We start from the raw sequence: 15,759 nt of genomic DNA, 5'->3' as shown, positions 1-15,759 counted from the left end.
TATATGAGACACTACATAATAGTTAATATAGCACAGAAATACAAAGGCCGGAAATCTGAGGATAAAACACACATTTGCTATTCATTGAAAGGCAAATTCACCCTTGGAAAAAAAAAAGGAATCATGTAAGGACATTACAAGACAAGAATAATTGATTGTCTAGTCTTCATTACATCTAAAACAACACTGAAATGGGTTCTAATTTTTTTTTTTTAGGGTTAAAGTATGTTAAGTACTCTTAGAACACAGAAGTAAAAATTACTTGGGGGATTTTTTCTAAAATTAAAAACAAATTGGTTACCAAATTTTAACTATTTATTCAAGCTGAAGAAATTTGATGGTGGCTAAGCAGATTACATCTTAATATTAGTAGAAAGCATAAAAACAGTACTCAGGGAATTCACTCTTCCAACCTACTAACATAAAAATCCTCAAATGGCTTCTGAGCTTAGCTGGGCAAATAGTGAAAAAAGCCAAAGGAAGAATTAAGAGGAGGAAAATGGGCAAATAATAATAACTTGAGGAAAAATCAGGGTCTGATAGAATTGCAATCTAGACCGATTTAAAATTGTTTTCTTTCTATAAAGCAGGGGTCCTCAAACTTTTTAAACAGGGGGCCAGTTCACTGTCCCTCAGACCGTTGGAGGGCCGGACTATAGTTTTAAAAAAACTATGAACAAATTCCTATGCACACTGCACATATCTTATTTTGAAGTAAAAAAACAAAACGGCAAAAACACCCGCATGTGGCCTGCGGGCCATAGTTTGAGGACGCCTGCTATAAAGTATGTGTTAACATTTGTTCATTAATTAAATATTGATTGAATAAGTACCATAGCCAAGACTATGCTGGACACTGAGAAAATGATGCAAACAAAACACATAGTTTCTGGATTCAATATCATACTTTCAAAATAAAAATTCAGTAAATGACTAACTGAGAGAATGGAGAAGGCTTCATTAATTATGGAAAAATCATTTTATCTCAGTTTAACCTGTGTGATTTGATGCTGTTATAAAAATTAAATTATTTTTAGAAACATATTTTAAGTATAGTAAATCAAGGAAGAAAAATATCTGTCCATTTAAGAAGCAAAATAAACTTTTTGCTGAATAAAGAGTATAATTTTTCATATAAATTAATTTTAGAATGAATTAGGACGATAGTATTACTTACATGTGACAACTAAACATACTAGGTACTGTTGTATTATATACTAGAGGCCTGGTGCACAAATTCATACACCAGTAGGGTCCCTCGGCCTGGCCTGAGGGATCGGGCCAAAACTGGTTCTCCAACATCTCCCGATGGGTCCCAGATTGCAAGAGGCCACAGGCCAAGCTGAGGGACCCCACTGGTGCATGATTGGGGCCGGGAAGGGATGTGGGAGGAGGGACCGAAGGAGTGCTCCAGGGCATGTCCAACCCATCTCAATCAGTCCTCATTGGCTGGACCCCAGCAGCAAGCTAACCTACTGGTCAGAGTGTCTGCCCCCTGGTGGTCAGTGCACATCATAGTGAGCATTTGAGCTGCCTTAGCATATCATTAGCATATTACGCTTTGATTGGTTGAATGGCCTACTGGGCACTTAGCATATTGGGCTTTTATTATATAGGACTAGAGGCCCAGTGCACAAATTCATGACAGGTGGGTTCCCTCGGCCTGGCCTGCGATCCATGCCTATCGGGGGGCCGACCAGCCAGGAGGATCCTGGGAGGTTGGCTGGCCGGGCCCCCAAACGGGGCAGCTCCTGCATTGAAAATCTGCCCCCTGGTGGTCAGTGCACGTCAAAGCGACTGACCAACCGGTCATTTGGTTGTAATGGTTGCTTAAGCTTTTATATATATACTAGTAGCCCATTTGCAGGAAGAATCCTGCAAGCGGCCGTGTGCGCTGCCGCCGCCATTGCAGCAGCTGCGCCTGCACCCGCACGCCGCTGCCGCCCGCCCTGCTCCGCCGGGGCTTTCCCTCTGGCAGCCACCTTGCTTTCCGCTTTTCCTCCCTCTTCCTTCTAAGTTGTCTTCAGTCTTCACTCCTCCCTCCCTCAGCATATGCAAAGTAACCGCCATCTTTGTTGGGTAATTTGCATACTCACCCTGATTGGCTGGTGGGTGTGGCGAAGGTGCGGTCAATTTGCATATTACTATTTTATTAGGTAGGATAGATAATGTGCCTATAATGTGGCTTGTTTATGAAGAAATAAAATTGAGTTCATCTTTCTGTAATTTATCCGACTCTGAGTATTTTATATTTAAAAGTTTAGAAAGGAGATAAATTTTTAAATATCCTGATGCTATATCTATGAAGTTAATATACATAGATGGCTTTTGATGTTTGTATTACATATTAGGCACATATTTAAAAATTCTCATCAATTTTCTAATGAAGTTAGCCAAAGTAAAAATACAGCTTTCTCTGCTCAGTAATTTCAGAATATGTGTGAGAAGTTGATAAACAGAGAAATGGGATCATCTCTTAGACCCATAGAGAAACACTATTGGTCTATACCTTTCAAGGTTAAGAATATTAACCCGAGGGGTCAAAATTTTTACTCTACAATCCCCAACCACCAATACAAAAGCCAACATGGTTGCTTACATAAATTTTGTATACCAATAAGGTAAGGGAAAGCCAGTTACATAAAAAAAGCATAATTATTATTGGTCTCAAGAATAAGAGCTATCCAATATATTCTGCTAAAAAAAAAGATACTCTATGGAACTGACTCTTATAAAATTTTAATATTAAAAATAAAATGCTTTCTTCAAGTAATATAATTTGCTAGCTAAATACGAAGCCAGCAAATCAAACATAAATGTGAAAAAAGATTATAAATAGATGATACTAGAATAAGGGCAAATTAATATTTCCCAAATTATAGTGAAAAAAGTTATACATTTATTATAATAGTCTGCATATCAAAGTTATTTAAGTGAAAATAATAAAGGAAAAATATATAGGTGAAATAATGTGTAAAAATTCCATGTAAACAAAATAATTCATGTAGATATCAATTTTGTCATGCTCTAAAAGATATTTAGATACAAAAGTTGCTATATATGACTAGAAAATAGGATAATTATTTCAGAGTAGAAAGAAAAAATCATGGGATGACTGAACATTACTGTGTAATTATTAAATCTAAAAGGTAATTTGCATTATTTGAAAGTGACATAAAATAGCCTATTCAAGATATAATTTTTATTTATGAACACATACTGTATTTTAAAAGGAGTTAGTGACTGATCAAGAACACAAACCAAATCTTTCTCATATATAACCATTGTACTCAGGTCTTCACTAAATATTTAAAACAGCTTGAAAGAGATTTGGGAGATTAAAAACATGATTACAAACAACAATGCCCATACATAAAGACTCAAATACACTAGACAGGCTAATGTGAGCAATGAATTTTAAGTAAAACACAATCTTCGCTTCTATGATGGCTCTAGGCAAACTTGTTATTCCCTCTATCCCCCACTTCTTTGGGAGTGATTACACCAACCTTATCCCAGCTTATCCAGAATGGTACTATGACATCCTTCTATATCTTGTCTTTATTAATCCACTAGTAGCCCTGTGCACGAATCCGTGCGCCAGTAGCTCACTGCCACCCTCCTGTAGCTCCCTCTCCCCGCTTCTCCTGTAGCTTGCTGCCCTGCCCCCTCCTGTAGCTCTCCACCGCCCACTTGTAGCCAGTAGCTTGCTGCCACCCTCCTGTAGCTCCCTCCCCCACCCTCCTGCTGATCCATGATCCGGTCATTACGCTTCACGGTGTAACGACCATTTGCATATTACATCTTTATTATATAGGATGCTCCCTCAGTAACACTGCCTAAGAGCTATATTCTTAAAATGTCTATTCACTGCAGTTCGAGTAAAAATTTTATGAGCCTATTGGATGCTAATCATTATGGTTATTTTGCACTCCTAAACTTGAAAGTATCATGAGTGGGGAAAAGTGATTTAGAGCTCAATCCTTATAAAATTTTAAGTGATTGTAGTATTAAATGATGGTATTTTAATATTTATTTAGCATTGCTGTGTTTTCATCCTTGACTAAGAGTTCATTATGCAGTGCCTTATGTAATACTGATGACAGTCTTACGTACAAAATACAACAGTTATCCCAATTTTATATTTGAGAATTTGGTTTAGAAATATCATTTGTCCAGGGTTATACAGGTATTTGGTTGTAAAGCCGGATTTTGAAATAAACTTTTAAAAATCCAAGCTCGGGCTGTGTAACCTTACATCCTGCCTCCAAGCTAGAAAAAAAATGATATAGGAGATAAGAGAAAGCCCAGAGCACACCAGATTATAAACTCCTTGAATACTCTTAGATATTGTCTTCAACGTCCCAGCAACCAGCAGATTACCTAGTATACTTACTATTCTATAATTACCCAAAAATGTAGGCCATCAATATAAACTTTTAAAACTTAAATAAAAGAATTTATAAGTCAAGTAGTTTTGAAAACCAACATTTGAGTCTAAATTTTGAAAAGAACCAAAACTGTTATATGAAAATGTGTGAATCCATTTTAAGCTGACAACAGAAAATAGCTCTAGAATAACCTGGAAAGTGGCACAGTCGTTAGATCTCCACATTTCTCATCTTTTCCTCCCTTTTCCCTCAAGAATTGTCAAAATATTAAGGATTGGCTATTGGAAATAAGAGAAATAGGACTGAAAAAAAGATAGCTATGAAAAGAAGAAATAGAACACCTTTCACTTACAATGAAGAAAGTGCCAACGTCAATTTATCCATCTTTTTTTGTTGTTGTTATTAATCTGCAAACTCATAACTTTTGTTGCACCCATCAAAGACTTGCAGGTCAAACATCTAGACTGATATCTAAGGAAAAACAAGTGCCACCCTTAGACAGGATGTCAGCACTGGCTCACTCTAGTCAGACCATAGAAGAATGAATGATACACAAGACAGTAAGACACATTTAGATACTAGTAAACTGTTTACCGAATGAGTAAAGGCTGAAAGGGCATAACCCTGAGAGCCACCAGTACACAGCAAGTTCAAACAAAAGCACAGCATTTTATCTATGGGCCTCTGGCAGACGCATGGGACAAAATGGGGGACCAGGGAAAGTCTGTATTGGTGAGACAGGCTTAGAGAAGTAGCAACAAAAGGAAAAAAGATACAAAGCCACACTCAGACCCTTCTCTGCGGAGGAATGAAATCATGGAGTTACTGGAGGAAGGGTATCAAATCCATCCCCTCTCCCCGGGACCCAAGTTAGGACCAATTTAAGTTAAAGAAAGGGGAGGAAATTATATGCCAATTAATGTATTTTATTTCCTTGAGGTCTAGAAAGGTAAGAACATAGACGCTTCTAGGTGATAAAGCTTTTCAGAGGTCCTTAATCACATTTGCATTGAATGTGTAGTTTGTTTATTTAGCTCCAGTTAATACAGCTGTATTTTGACAGAGTACAGCTTCTAGCCTCTGGGGGGAAAAAAAAGAGTAAGAAGATACCAAATTCAACAGGAGGAGGCAACTGAGTAAAAACTATTCAAATGGACCCTGAGACATTGATTCTTGGGTATTGCCAATGTTATACTTTAGCCAGGATTATGAGATGGGTAGACAGGGCATGTACCAGAAAAATTCTTAGCCATTTGTATTAAAATAGCATGAGCAAAGGCATAGAGTGGGAAATAAAACTTGAGTATATAGAATATAAGCCCAACCTTACTAATTAATAACCTATTTAGTTCATGTGACAAAGAAATTTGAAATGAAGCAGTAATTATTAAGAATGTTACTGAATTTTTACTCTAGCATTGATTCTCAACTAAGGAGGCAGGGGAAAGTGTAATGTCCCCCCTGAAGAATTTGGAAGTGATCAAGTCATGTTTTTGGCTGTTAACGGGAGGCAAATGGTTAAGGGCATTTAGTGATTTGAAGCCAGGGATACTGAATGCTTAGCAGTGCACAGGGCATTTGCACAATAAAAATTAGCCCCAGTGCCAGTATCGACCTCAGTGATAAATATTGAAGAAGTGAATGAATAACTTGTGTATCCTAGGAACCTTAGAAGGAACACAAAATATGGTTATAGAAGGGAACTTTGCTTCAGATCTACAAATCACAACTTGTGTAACACCGTTTTTATTTTCCTCATGTGAAACATCTCGCCTGACTTCTTTAGAACCAAAATTCATTTAACACTGTGAAATAATTAGGCTCTGGCTTCATTGCTAGAGTCACAGTGAATAGGCTTAAGAGTAATGGTTTTAATTGATAAAATAACTTTTTGAAAACTAGAACATGTGTGTGTGTGGAGGGAGTCTTGAGTGTTTTGGGGGAGATTTATATTTGTAATTACACTTTCCTTTGCCTAACGTTAAAACTATTTTGCATATATTAGCACATACAGACTAATAAAAAGGCATACTCTAGGAATATTTAGGAGTTGATGAAAGCAAGCATAGTATTAAAACAATCTCCATAAACAAAGCCCTGGGAAAATTCATAAATACCAGATACTGTGCATATAACCCTACTTAGTAGCTTAGTCTTTTAACAGGAGGTCACAAAATCTCCATTTTTGTAAATGAAAGGTATCGATATTTTATAATTCCTCAAATATATGTTTAACACCCCCCCGCCCCACCCCATTCAATGATACAAGTTTATAGAACCTGAATTTATGGTCACTGGTCACCATATCTATATTAATATAACTAAAATATAAAAGTACTTAAGAAACACTCAAGAAATGCCAAGTTTACAGAAACAAAGAATAGATTAGTTGTTGTCTAGATCCAGGAGTGGAGTGGATAGGGGATGGAGAGTGAATAAGTGTTTATGGGTTTCTTTTGGGATGAAAATGTTCTAAAATTGTAATGGTTGTGAATATCCTAAAAGCCACTGAATTGCACACTTTAAATGGGTGAATTTTATGTCATGTAGTTATCTCACTAAAGGTCTTTTTCAAAGTATCTAAGAAAAGGTTAAATGTTGTCCAGCTATAGCCACAGCTTGAAGATCCTTTCTGACGCTGCTTTTCAACAGAGATATTTTCAACAGAGATACGCTCTGCCTTCCGGATTATTTCCATTCAAGATATGAATCTGGTTTCATAGAAAATGCTTCTAGAAGAGACCATGAATATCTACACCTTCCACAGACCGGAGCTGGAAGCCCTTTGAGAACAAGAATCAGCACCTATTCTTATTGCCAGCGGGCTCTGGGCAGTTTGCTTTTCACAGGTTTGTGGGCATCTGCAGAACCACCTGTTGAGAAGGCTTGCCACACCAGGCTCAACCCGAGCTGGGCCCCCTTCGTTTCCCTTCCTCAAACCAAAGAATATCATCTCAACTCCATGTTTCCTCCTGCCTAGTCCCAGCTTTGGTCCCATCATCCCTTTTGAGGGAACTCACAGTGGTCCTGATTGGGAGGTGGGGACAGTCAGTGGTCATTTGGCCTGGCCTCACCCTGATTTCCTACAGGCCTCTAACCTTGTCCTCTACATGTTCAGCAGTGGAAAGGTACTTATAATTTTGAATTGTTGCACCTTTAAAATAAATGGACATTTTAGCTGAAAAACTTAAAAGGTGATAATTTGTGGAGACACACAGTAGATACAAACAAAATTTTCATATTGTCTTATTACTTTTGCAATGAAAGCATATACTATACTTAAAATCTAAATTTACACAAACATCATTTTAAGCATATCAGTGTAAAACGTAAGTGTTTAGGTTTCATATAAAACCATCAAAAATGTCATGTTTTGTTATGAACTAGACAAATTAATCCTAGATGTTGTTTGTAAGAATTAGTGTTCAAAATACCAAGTTATTTTTGGGGGGAGAAAGAAGGAGTACTTGACATATTGGATATAAAAAAAAAACTATAATTGTGAATTAAGAGTCAGTAGTGAAACAAACAAACAAACAAAAAAAATGGTCTATAAAGTAATGTCACAGAGATTCCAGAAACTACATAGAGAGAAAAAGGGAAATAAATCATATTACAGTTTGATTAAAAACTTTAATTACAAAAAACTATAACTGAACTAGAGGAGGATATAGACTTTATAAATTTGGATTTTAAAAAAAGCAAGACAAAATATTAAATATCTAGTATAATAATGTATACAATGCAAGAAATTACAGAATATATACCTTAGAAAAGAATGAAGTTCTTACGTCAATGAATGGAAAAATAAGCTTAAATTATGAATTTCTGTATGATGCCATAAAGAAATCTGAAAAACAAGTAAGTTGGAAAAATATTGCCAACATTTTAACAAAAATCATGGGGGCAGAGGGAACATACCTGATAAATTCAGTTGTTTTTTTTTCTCTACTGTTGAAGTATTATCCCAATGCTAGACATTTCTGAAGAACCAATACATGACATTAGTGTTTCATTTAAAAATCAATATCCATGTTCACTTTACAAATGTCAGTGGTGTTTAGGTATGCAGTAGGGCTAATTTCTCATGGGTGCTGTTAAAGATAATGATGATAGTCCTGGCCAGTTTTGCTCAGTGGATAGAGCGTAGACCTGCGGACTGAAAGGTCCCAGGTTCGATTTCGGACAAGGGTATGTACCTTGGTTGCGGGCACATCCCCAGCAGGAGGCAGCTGATCAATATTTCTAACTCTCTATCCCTCTCCCTTCCTCTCTGTAAAAAATCAATAAAATTTATTTTTTAGCCCTAGCCAGCTTGGCTCAGTGGATAAAGCGTCAGCCTGCAGACTGAGGGGTCCCAGGTTCGATCCCGGCCAAGGGCACATGCCTGGATTGCAGGCTCGATCCCCAGTAGGGGGCGTGCAGGAGGCAGCTTTTTCTCTCTCTCCTTCTCCCTTCCTCTCTGAAATCAATAAATATATTTAAAAAATAAAATTTATTTTTTAAAAAAAAAGACGATGGCAGATAAAACTGAAATATCGACGCTTGGTGATAACAATGTCTGATCTTCTTTTAAATGCCCAGGATTTTTGCATGGCTATCATTCATATTTCCGCAGTAAGGACAAAAATATCTCTAATGGAGTAAATAGCATGAATGATTCTTTAAAACTGCTGAGAAAACTTATACAGGAGGAAGTGACTATAAAGAGTTCTGTGTATTTTTTACTTTTTTAAAACTTGACTTGTGTGTATATATGTGAAGAACGATAGATGGTAGATAGAGATTATTAGAAATAAATATGTGTTAATGTGTTAAATGTGTGCTACATATAAAGGGCCTTATTAGGTATTAGTTCCCAGAGGTGACAAAGAAATAAAATACTCTTTTTACTTTCACAGGGACTTATAATGGGAGAGAATTACATATCCTCAAATAATACAAAAGTTACTAGAAGAGAAAGCAGAGAAGAAAAAAACTGGCGAGTATATATTAGCCAGAAATTGTTATGCTGTTTCTGATTTCCATTGTTTCATTAGCTACCAACCATTACTGTAAATGTATTGGCTTATCACGGTTAGACCTGTTAAAAAGTTATTAGTATTCCATGACATAACATGGAGGGTATAGTTGAAGCTTTTAAAAATTATGCAGCTTTGAGTCAACATCAGAAGAGTTTACACTTCTCATACTCATCTGAAATCTAGAGAAGGCTTATATGCTCCTATGAAGATCATATTATTAAGTTCAGGAAATGATTTCTCCTCAGTCACAGCAGTAGAATTAGATGAGAATGCATTAGGAAAGCATTCTGAGACCTCTCGGCCCCACCAGTAATCCAATCAGAGGACAGTATGCAAATGACCTAACAGGAATACAATCAGAGCTACAAGAGGAAGTCATTTCCATTCCATTACTACTTAATGAGATTGTGCTGTAATTTTAAGGTGGTGGGAACCTACAGAAAAAGCTTTTCTCCTCCTCCCTCTGCTTTATTGCAGCTACTTCCTCCAACTAGACTGAATGAGAAATTACAGCCTTACCTGACCCAAAGACTACAAAGTGTTTCGAATCCTGCTAACATAAGAATTAAAAAGAAAATGTGACCATAATTATCTTTATTTTCTTCACATTTACCAGTGCGACATTTAAACAGTCTACATTCTGTAAGACCTTCTTGCTCTATAGCCTATCATCCAGCCCATCAACTCTTTTAAGATTAAAATACCTTCCGGAGAAAGCTACTTCTTAGGCCCTGCAATTCACTATGTGGGAAAGTTGTTTTCAGGTTGTAGTAGGTAGGGCAAGTACAGGACACAATTATGAAAATCACTGAGCATGTGAAATTAAAGGACACTTAAAATCATTATCCGCCCATTATATTTCTCCTTCCTTCCACAAATGAGATGCAAAGAGGTTAAAATTATCTACACAATAGTTTACAGAGAGCTGTTAATGGAGCTACATCTCTTGCCTCCTGTTTTGGAGTTAATTAGGTTTGTATTTCCATTTTCTTCCCTAATTTCACATTGTTTCCTTCCTTGCATGGTGACCCTATAGTATCTATATTTACTACTTATTTATTAATAGATATGAACTTATTCTATGTGAATTGTTCTTAGTGCTTTTTCTATCTTTAATCATTAAGACAGCCTGTGAAATAGCTACAATTACCCCCTTTTATAGGTGAAGATAATGTGGGTCTGGAGAGTTTAGGTGGCTTTTTCTAAAGTCACACAGTAAGTGGTTGTATCAGGAAAAGGAACACATTATCTGTATGACCCAAGGCCAAAGCTTTTAAGAACAATTGGAAGCTGTTTCTGGTAGTATGCCCTGCTTAGGTTGTCCTATCTCCTGCATCCAGATATTTCACTCCCCTAAAAAGGTCATCCAAAGCTAACTTTTTCAAAATACTTTTTTATTAACTAATTCACCCTAAGGAATGATGACTAATGGTAACAATGTGTTAACTTTCAGGGGGTATATGATTTCTATCAAAGGAACAATGTTATAAGCCAAAAAAAAAAAAAAAATAGTGTTAACTCTTACTACAAACTCATTGGATAAAGGATTTGGGGAAGCTTTGTATTTTGAGTTCAACTGAGGAGGAATATAGGGGGCAACCTGTGTGTGTGTGTGTGGGGGGGGGGGAGGTGGGGAGGGCCTTGCAATCTGAATCTGTGCCAGTAACCAGTATCACTAATGCACATTCTTGTCAGCCTATGATTAAGTCACTGCCCCTTCCTTAGGCAATCATCAGTTTTCCTAAATACTCCCAGTTTACCAGGGCCACAAACCAAGAATTTAACAGCTTAGCCCGAGGGGAGGTCACTGGCCCCACCCAGGCCAGGCCTTTAGCTGTAATCTCACCTCCCCATTCTAACTAACTTGGGTAGGGCTGCAAGAGCCTGCCACAAAAGCCGGAAGTTAGGAAACAAAGTATTTAGGAATATGTATAAGGGGGTTTAGGCTTTGGATCTTCGAATCCCCTGAGCCAGCAGCACTGCTTTGAATAAAGGTTTCTTTGTTTCCTGAATCTTCTGAGCACCCCTTGTGGGTTTTCTGGTTGCCTGGTAAATTCTGCAACACAATGTTTGCCTGTATTTTGGAAATTATAATTCGCCCAATATATAAATTACATTTAAAAACCATTTTCATGTTGTGAATGGGAAGATTAGGGATATTATGAATTATAATTTTCTAAACTTAAAGGGCTTGTCTTTTACGAATTCATAGACTTTTAGATTTAGTCTATGAATTAATCTAGTGATGTTAACATTTTCCTGGAAAAACCACACACACGAATCTCTAACTAGGGATTTGATGATGCAGTGGCAACAGAGGATGTGTAGTGGGTTGGAAATCACTCCCATCTCCATCCTCATGTCACTCAGACAAACTCTCTCTATATTTCATCTTCACAGCAGAATTAATTTCACAGAAGCCCATGGCTAAAAATAACTTGAAATTCATTGATTTTGTACACATTCTTTACAGGTAAGCAAAATACCTTAAATATTCCCTACATTCTATAATATACCATATTTATAGAAAACTTGTTTTAACAAAACTGTTCAAAATTGTATATTATCAGTTTTAAACCAAACCATGTATGTAGTATATATGTTGGAACTTATTTCCTTCAATAGTGTTTAAAATGTGTTAAATTCAGTCAATGATTTAATAAATGTGAACATATACCTTTTTATTATTCTGGCATTAATATATATTCTCTCTCTCCTATTTAAAGGTAAAAACTCTCAAATAAGAATATTTAATATCTATTCATGATTTTTACCTACACAGCCATTTTCTGCTTTCTACCTAAAACGCTTATTAGATTTTAATCTTTATACATGTATTTTAAAATGGTAACTCTTTCTTCTATAAGCTTTTTATAGTTCTAATTTTAAGTAATGTATTAACATTCATGATTTATACTGTTTTCTTGGTCCCAAATATGTTAATAGCACAATTTACATTAAATCTACTAAGTCTAAATACCTGAAGTTTCTACTAACCAGATTCAGGTTTAACTGAGCCAGTATTTTACTATATTAAATTAGATTTTAATAATATACTAAGAACATTACAAAAACTTTAAATCAGTGATCGGTTATTCAAAAGTTTCATAAAATATTAAATACAAATTTTTATTAAAATATTTAGGTGGAACAATGAAGAACTAATTTTATTATATGTCAGGAAATCTATGATTAGAACGTTTTATTAGAAAGGGTTATATAAAACACTGATTTTGTGTTTACTGTTACTTTTTGGTTGCTTTTATAAAATATGTAATACCCTTAGATATTTTATTTTCTTTATATACTTACATTTTATTACACATAATATTCTGTACCTTGTCCCTTATGTTCTACAGTTACTCTAATATTCATCTGTGCTTATAAAGGCAAATGTAGGATCCCAACTGGACAGTGTACTTATACATTCAATTGTTAGTGTATATTGGGGTCATTTTTAGTGTTTTCTTGTAAAGAAATGGTAAAATTTTAAAAGATGCTTTGAGTGTCTTTATACATGTGTCCTGATACACATGTGTAAAGTGTTGCTTACTATATACCTCAAAATGGAATTGATAAATCAGAGGGAGACAAATCTCAAACAAACATATAAGGCAAATTGTCTTCTAAGTGCTTCTATCAATTTAGATTAATACCAGCAACACATAAATGTTTCTTTAGGAGTATATTCTTCAAATTTTCTCTATATTGTCAGATGGAATTAAAGTTGCTAATCAGCTAATGTTAAATTAGGGAGAACATACTGGACTATTGAAGTGGGCGCAGAGTAATCAGAATGGTCTTTAAATGTGGAAGAAGGAGGCAGTGATGTGAGGTAAGAAGGACGCATTCAGTTATCACTGCCTTTAAGGGTGGGAAGGGTTCACGTCTCAAGAATGTGGGTAGCCAATAGATACAGTGATGGTGAACCTATGACACGCGTGTCAGCACTGACACTCATAGCCATTTCTGATGACACGCGGCCGCATGCCGAGGATGAAACATTTGCGAAATAATGTTTTTTCCTCAAAGTGACACACTACCCGAGTATGCTCAGTTTTTTGGCGAAGTTTGACACACCAAGCTCAAAAGGTTGCCCATCACTGCACTGGAAGCTAGAAAAGGCAAGAAAGTGAATTCCCCCCTAAAATTTCCAAAGGAGATTCAGCTCTTGATTTTAGCTCAGTGACACCCAATTTAGACTTGTGACCTGTAAATGGTGAAATAATTACTTCGTGTTAAGCCGCTATTTTTCCTTTGTGATTTATTTCAGCAGCCATAGGAAACCGATGCAGATTTCAGAACTTCAAAGTATACTGCTTCTGTGACAAATACCTGAAAATATGGAAGTGGCTTTGGAGTAGGACAGTGGGCAGACGCAGAAGAATACTGAGCAGCGGGAAAAGTTTAGATTGCCTTGAACAGACCAGTAGAAATATGTAAGCAATTCTGCTCAGAAAGACTCACAGGAAGTGAGGAACGAGGTAGAGAAAGCATTATGGGTAACATGTTTCATATTAAGATTCATCAACATTAAGATTCACATCATCCCTTGTGTCACAGAATCACAGTCTAGTTTAGGAGAAACATGTTTATAAAAGTTTCTAGGGAACGAAATCTGTAATGTAAAGGGTGCACAGAATAAAAATAAATACCAATTTAGGAATATCTTAGGCCATTTTAAAATTCACTAATTAGCATAAATAAGGTACCAATCTATGTAGTACAAGAGCTGCCCATCAATCTACTTCTTGCAGAATGTTATCTACTCTTCAAAGCCCCCTCCTTTCGCTTCTCTAGTCATTTTGCTGCTATTCCTTTAACCATAATATCAACTACAACCTACATCTTTCTTTACATGCTTCAGCAGAGTCACAATGGCTTTGTTAAAATTATCTGCTAATCCCAACAAGTGTTTACCTAAGTTGGAATCACATTTCTTCTTTTCATGATATCAACTACAAAACATGATACATGAACATATTCTTTCTGTTCTTCTATTTGCCTGAGTTCAGACTTTAAGCATGTACCAAGACCACCTTTAGAGTACCTGAATGTCTCTCATCTCTCCCTCAGACTGCCATGGAGCCCTTTTAAGGCTAATTTTAAAATATGGGTCAAAAGAGCCTTATTTTGTTTGATAATGTTTAAAGATGATTTAAAAAAATGACCAAGGAAAATGGTCAAGTGAGAGCTCATCTTGATTTTAAAAATGAATAAAAAAATCTTAACTAAAAAGCTTCTGCACAACAAAAGAAACAATCAACCAAATAAAATGGGAATCCACTATATGGGAGAATATATTCACCAATGATACATCTGATAAGGGGTTAAGTTTCAAAATATATAAAGAACTTATATAACTCAACACCAGGAAGACAAACTATCTACACAGCTTTAAAAAAAATAAAAATAAAAAAGGAAGGAACTCTTACCCTTTGCAATAGGACCTGGGGATTGTTATGCTAAGCAAAGTAAACCAGTCAGAGAAAGACAAATACCATATGATCTCACTTATATGTGGAATCTAATGAACAAAATAAACTATCAAACAAAATAGGACCAGAGGCATGGATACATGGACCAGACTAACAAATCTCAGAGGGGAGGTGTTTAGGGGAGACTGAAAGAGATTAGCCAAAGAACATATATGCATAATGCATGGATACAGACAACAATATGGTGAAGGCTGGGGGGACTTGGGGAGCATCTGTAATAACGTCAACTATTTAAAAATCTAAAATTAGTGAATAAATTCTGTGGAAATACAGTTGTTTAGACATCTGTAACCAAAATAAAAAAAATAATTTATTTTTCAAGTTTAATGAAAATTTTCATGTTATCAGAGGCTTTGACACTTCCAGATGCCAATATTTTCTCTTGCAAACATGAACAATTACTTTGTAGAGAATGATCAGAAAAAGTAGATATTCTTTCAAAATTCAGCAATTGAGAATCACAGAAAAAGAGATGGATATTAGAGATTATATTTCTACAAATATTTGGGAAAGTACCAGGCTTTTTTTTTCAGAACTGTGCCTGTATTCTACACACAGACACAGACTATTAAATTCCCATTTCAAATATTTAAAAATGATCTTTTGAAAACAGTTAACATTCTCTGTACATAAACATCTCTTCTCTCTGACTGAGATAACAAGATAAGCATAGCTGGAATCCTAATATGATTGTGCTTTTATGCTTTCCTTTTTGTCTACAGTTCATAAATTGCTATATTATCTGTCAGTGTTCTGATTATACTTGTGAAAGAAATAAGACGCTTTTAGAGTGAAAAAGAAGCTATGCATCCTCAGGTCTTTAAACATGTGACATTTGATACAGTT

Source organism: Cnephaeus nilssonii, assembly GCF_951640355.1.
Source record: "Cnephaeus nilssonii genome assembly, chromosome: 18".
Taxonomy (NCBI): domain Eukaryota; kingdom Metazoa; phylum Chordata; class Mammalia; order Chiroptera; family Vespertilionidae; genus Cnephaeus; species Cnephaeus nilssonii.
Note: the sequence above shows the minus strand (reverse complement) of the source record.